Source organism: Mytilus galloprovincialis, chromosome 5, assembly GCF_965363235.1.
Source record: "Mytilus galloprovincialis chromosome 5, xbMytGall1.hap1.1, whole genome shotgun sequence".
Taxonomy (NCBI): domain Eukaryota; kingdom Metazoa; phylum Mollusca; class Bivalvia; order Mytilida; family Mytilidae; genus Mytilus; species Mytilus galloprovincialis.
This window is the reverse complement of record NC_134842.1, coordinates 95,181,095-95,187,986: the sequence shown is the minus strand read 5'-3', so window position 1 is coordinate 95,187,986 and position 6,892 is coordinate 95,181,095.

Genomic DNA, 6,892 nt, shown 5'->3' with positions numbered 1-6,892 from the left:
TTAACCATTTTTCGTAAATCTTAGTAATCTTTTACAAAAATCTTCTCCTCTGAAACTACTGGGCCAAATTAATCCAAAGTTGGCCACAATCATCTTTGGGGTATCTAGTTTAAAAAATGTGTGGCGTGACCCGGTCAACCAACCAAGATGGCCGCCACGGCTAAAAATAGAACATAGGGGTAAAATGCAGTTTTTGGCTTATAACTCAAAAACCAAAGCATTTAGAGGAAATCTGATGAGGGGTAAAAATGTTTATCAGGTCAAGATCTATCTGCCCTGAAATTTTCAGATGAATCGGTCAACCTGTTGTTGGGTTGCTGCCCCTGAATTGGTAATTTTGAGGAAATTTTGCCGTTTTTGGTTATTATCTTGAATATTATTATAGATAGAGATAAACTGTAAACAGCAATAATGTTCAGCAAAGTTAGATTTACAAATAAGTCAACATGACCGAAATGGTCAGTTGACCCCTTAAGGAGTTATTGCCCTTTATAGTCAATTTTTAACCATTTTTCATAAATCTAAGTAATCTTTTACAAAACTCTTCTCCTCTGAAACTAATGGGCCAAATTAATCCAAAGTTGGCCACAAACATCTTTGGGGTATCTAGTTTAAAAAATGTGTGGCGTGACCCGGTCAACCAACCAAGATGGCCGCCACGGCTAAAAATAGAACATAGGGGTAAAATGCAGTTTTTGGCTTATAACTCAAAAACCAAAACATTAAGAGGAAATCTGACATGGAGTAAAAATGTTTATCAGGTCAAGATCTATCTGCCCTGAAATTTTCAGATGAATCGGTCAACCTGTTGTTGGATTGCTGCCCCTGAATTGGTAATTTTGAGGAAATTTTGCCGTTTTTTGTTATTATCTTGAATATTATTATAGATAGAGATAAACTGTAAACAGCAATAATGTTCATCAAAGTAAGATTTACAAATAAGTCAACATGACTGAAATGGTCAGTTGACCCCTTTAGGAGTTATTGCCCTTTATAGTCAATATTTAACCATTTTTCGTAAATCTTAGTTATCTTTTACAAAAATCTTCTCCTCTGAAACTACTGGGCCAAATTAATTCAAACTTGGCCACAATCATCTTTGAGGTACCTTGTTTGAAAAATGTGTCCGATGACCTGGCCATCCAACCAAGATGGCCACCACGGCTAAAAATAGAACAGGGGTAAAATGTAGTTTTTTGCTTACAACTCTGAAACCAAATCATTTAGAGGAAATCTGACAAGGAGTTAAATTGTTAATCAAGTCAATATATATCTGCCCTGAAATATTCAAATGAATTGGACAACCGGTTGGGTTGCTGCCCTCCAATTGGTAATTTTTAAAGAAATTTTGCTGTTTTTGGTTATTATCTTGAATACTATTATAGATAGCGATAAACTGTAAACAGCGATAATGTTCATCAAAGTAAGATCTACAAATAAGTCCACATGACCTAAATGGTCAATTGACCCCCTAAGGAGTTATTGCCCTTTATAGTCAATTTTTAACAATTTTCATTAATTTGGTAAATTTATGTAAATTTTTACCAAATATTTTTCTCTGTTACTAATGGGCAAAGTTCATTATAGATATAATTGTAAGAAGCAAGAATGTTCAGTAAAGTAAGAACTTCAAACACATCACCATCACCAAAATACAATTTTGTCATGAATCCATTTGTGTCCTTTGTTTAATATGCACATAGACCAAGGTGAGCGACACAGGCTCTTTAGAGCCTCTAGTTTATATAGGAGAGGAGTGAGTGATTAGAATTATTTGATTGTGGATGTGAATCGATTGCTACTTATAATAAAGTTTTGCACAGCTTTACATATCAGTATGTTTTGTTCTACTGTGAGTCTAGCTATCGAAGCCAAAAAGTAAGACATTAGTAGAAATTTTGATTGGAATCTGTATTAGTTGTGAATTTGTCTTTGGCGAGGTACATTGAATATTTTGCATTTTAATAAATAGTGATCCGTTGTTTCAGGGTCTTCACAAACACACTTCGGGGATTGTATCAAGTTTCTGTCATAGGTTAGCATTACTATGATAGTTTTTGCATCTGTAGTGTGTAACGAACAGAGGTAAAATACTCATAAAAGTCACATCAAGGCTGATAACCAATATATCAGCCTTATATATATATGACGTCACGTAGTCGGGCTGATATGGGGTTATCAGCATGGGCGCGTTAGTACATTGGTAACACTACTAGTAATGCAGGTCCTTTTTCATGTCGGCCCGGTCATCATTCCTCCACCTTTATATATATCGGCTCTTGTATAACGTTTTGCTTATATATATAGGGGTCTCTGCATGGATGATACCCGTCCCGATTTGGAAAATTAAGGCGTAATTAAAACTTTTATCACTTTGTCGTCGTCATAACATAAACGTTATTAACAAAAAAGAAAAAAATACCATATGACTGCTTTCCTTGAGGTCTATTTTTTTATATTACTTTTGAGTCACTTTTAGGAATGTATGTCGGTCCATCCGTCAGCCGCTGTAGTTTGTTCTCATCGGATTGATTAAAAAGTGTCTGCTGAACGCCCATCGGTAATTATAATATACAGTCTTAGATGCATGATTTTTTATTAGTTGTTAGTGGCTTTGAACTAGCTGTCAGATAACTGCGAGTACTCTCAGATCTGTTTTTGTGTCTTTTTGTGTCGGGATGTATAAGTACCCGGCCACGTCCACTTGTATTTTTGTCCATCTGAAGAGTTAAGCCTTTTTCAACTGTTTTTATAGGTCGTTCTTATGTTGTACTGTTATACCACTGTCCCAGGTTAAGGGAGGGTTTGGATCCCGCTAACATGTTTAACCCCGCCACATTATTTATGTATGTGCCTGTCCCAAGTCAGGAGCCTGTAATTCAGTGGTTGTCGTTTGTTTATGTGTTACATATTTGTTTTTCGTTCATTTTTTTTATATAAATAAGGCCGTTAGTTTTCTCGTTTGAATTGTTTTACATTGTCTTATCGGGGCCTTTTATAGCTGACTTTGCGGTATGGGCTTTGCTCATTGTTGAAGGTCGTACGGTGACCTATAGTTGTTAATGTCTGTGTCATTTTGGTGTCTTGTGGACAGTTGTCTCATTGGCATTCATACCACATCTTGTTTTTTATACATCCAGTATGAGAATATGCTTACATTGTAACAATAGGTAAGACCTTGGCAATGTTACATATTCGTAGCCACGACTTACTAATTCGTGGCCGATATCTATCTTTTTTTTCAAGAACATATATAGAATGACCCAAAAGAGCTTTTATAGTTTCATCATAGGCACTTGTCTCAGAAAAAAAATCCTGTATACTTTTTAAAAAATTCTGATACAAGTGCCTGTGAGTCAACAGTCAATTTCCGACTCATGCGAAGAGTTGATGTTTGGAATCTTTTATTTATGAATGAGACCGGACATATAGTGTATTATATACAATGTACTTATGCGAAAAAATATGAACCTAGTACCAAGTGTCCAGAGACCAGAGAGAACCTCCCGAAAAATCTAGATACCCACACAATTGCATATACTCAAGCTATCTTAGGGAGTAGTTTCTTTTAAGAAACAAACACTAGACTGTGGTATTTTCAAAATTATTAAAAATGATAACAAAGTTTTAAAAGTACATGTATCATGTATGCATACGCCACCGTCTAATGTTCAAATTGTATTCACATTAAATCCTATTTCTTAAAACTAGTTAGTAGCTGATTTAAGTTTTTGGCGGTCCATCAACTTTTTTTCGTTTCTTTTTTAATTATATAAACTTTGGAACCCCTTTTTAAAATCGGTGGATCAGTGCCTATATATGTCCATCGGTAAACTAAGAACTTTTAAACTTCAATTACGAAAAATTCTATCTAACAGTGACGTCATCACAATCGTGGGAAGAAATTCCCAATGCACTCAATTTTAAATTCATCAATGTGTCTGGTTGCATAGGAGCAAACTAATATTTACAATGTATGAACATTGCACTTTTTTTTTAAAGAGATTCTCTCAGCTGTTTTATAGCATTTTGTTTTTAGATCGCTATCATATGATATACACATCAGGTATATATATAATTCAATCATCTACTTTTTACTCAAATCTGAATCTAAAATCTGATTAACCATCACAAGTTTATGTCTTTATGATGTATCTTTTTAATCATAAATATATTTTATTTTACAACCTCTTTTAACTACGAGTAGGATAGATGTAGTCAGAGATGAATTTTTAAATGGGGGCGTAATTCCATAAAGGATATAAAGAAGATTTTATATGGAACACATATATATTGAAGATTTTATGCTAAAAGTCATATGAATCGTGAAAAAACATGATATAACAATTTGATAATGTCTAACGAATATGCAGACCTTGCAATAAACAATTATACTAAATATACTTATCCTAGTACTCATCATAAATTAGTATTTCACATAAAAAAAAAAGGTTTTTTTTGACAGACGGAAAGTTCGTAGCATTAGGCACCTACATATACAAGGTATGAATATATACAAAAGAAAGATGTGGTATAATTGCCAATGAGACAACTCTCTACAAAAGACCACATGTCACAGAAATTAATAACTATAGATAACCGTACGACCTGCAACTATGAGCAGAGCCCATATCGCATAGTCAGCAGCTATAAATGGCCCCTAAATGGCAAATGTAAAACAATTCAAACGAGAAAACAAACGGCCAATTAATGTACAAATAATGAACGAAAAACAAATATGTAACACATCAACAAACGATAAGCACTGAATTACAGACTCCTGAATTGGGACAGGCACATACATACAGAATGTGGCGGGGTTAAACATGTTAGCGGGACTCCCCCCCCTCCCCCCCCACACACTTATAATTAAACTGGGACAGTGGTGTAACATTACAACATAAGAAAAAACTACAAAAATCAGTTGAAAAAGGCTTGCCCATATGCATCAGATAGGAACAAATAGAAATGAAGCCTACATGTCTTCTACCTTCTGAAATAAAAAGCTATCTTCATACACATAGTTTACGCCGCCGCCACCGAATAGTAATCGTCATGCCTCGTATTCTTTCGTAACAGGCGAGACAAAATAAATAAGCATGCATAAACCCGTGTTCAGCTAACTTTAGTAGATTCATTCATAGTTGTTGTCTCATTGGCAATTGCATTTTAATAGTGTACTTTTCAATCATTAGTACTAATTTTAGAATTTCCTAATGGCAAATAAATCCCAACTCAGTTTATTAACAAAGAAAGAAAGAAAGTTATTTTCATTAAAACAAACTGGATCTGTTTAGATTGAACCCACTTTATGAGTGTCGCCCATGGAGTCCTAGTCAAGAATCGGATTGACCGTGGATATAGTAGAAATAGTAAATTTGGTTGTCCACTTTCGAACGTTCCCTTCTTATCCATGGTCACGGAAAGCCATTAAAAAGTTGTGAGTATTATTGCTAATAGCATTGAACAGTCTTAGTTGTCTACCACTGTAGACCTTAATTACCATGTGGCTTCCGGGAAATGCATGATTCGGCTCTCAGGCAAAATTATCGCAATGACTTTAAAATACGGTCGAAATTCCAGTGCGAGTCGCACACAATATATCAGAAAAACGGGAGTGCTGAGAGGTTTGAATTTTAATCAGACTAATCAATAGGAATTACAAAATCGGGACTATCGTCTCAACTTTGAGATATATACTCCATGTGCAGGTACTGCTGGAATGCAATTGTAGCTACATAGAAATGTGAGGTTAACAATTGGGAAGTGGAAATCATATCTTTTTGAGTAAAGTTTGGTTTTAACAAAAAATATTGTCAATTTCTAGATGTAAGTCAAGATGTGAGGCCTACATAACTGTATCTGCATGTTGTGTTTGTTGTATCCTTATTTCACAAGTTCGATGGACATAAATTGTTAGATATTATTTTTATGGAATATTTGTACATGTATGGTAAGTAGGAACACGAAAAAAATAATGAAATATAACTAGCAACACACTACCATTTATTACAATTAAAATATGGTCAAATACAATAACTTTCTTCATTTATAAAACATTTGATATGTTTTTGTTTATAATAATTGAATTTTGATTAGCGACCTGTGTTTTCTGTACGATATGAACAACAGATTGTATAAATTTTCCCCTTTCCTTTATTATCCTTTATTCATTCTTAGGGTCTAAATCGGGAAGTTATGTTAACCTGATGGAATTCAGTAATAAAGGGTCTATATAATATTAGCAAATTATCAGCAATATCATAGTTCCTTACAATCAAAATTATATTCAGCGCTTCACAATGCTGTAGAGGACAATATTGAAACTTGTGTCTACCAGAATAACCTATAAATGTCAGTCTTTATAACGATTGACATCCTTTGTCTACAGATTTCTGGAAAAGTTGTGGTACGAAGGTTTTTACAATAGAAAGTATAATGAGGACCAGCAGCTTTTTTTCCAAGAACACCCATCAGTGATTTTTTTCTTTCGAGAACTCTGTACATAAACGAATATAGTGTCTGAAATACAATATAGAGATATTTCCAATAAAATTGCAGTTATACATGTTTATAAATGATATTGACAAAAATCTGTTAAACTGAATTCTTAAATAAATGTTAATATACTTATCATTACTTTATATACTTTTATTTTATAAAATGTTCGGCAATAAAACACAAAAATATATTTTTCCCGAATCATATACACATATGAACGTATGACACTGGGAATATTTATAAATGAAAGGTCAAACGTAACTGATAAAAAGAAAAAAAAAACTGCCTGACCTATTTTTTATTTATTCAGACTTAGACAAGTTTTAAAGACAATAAAGTAAATCAAAGCATTTTATTTATGTGTGCTCCTGTCATCTAGTACAGTCATGCA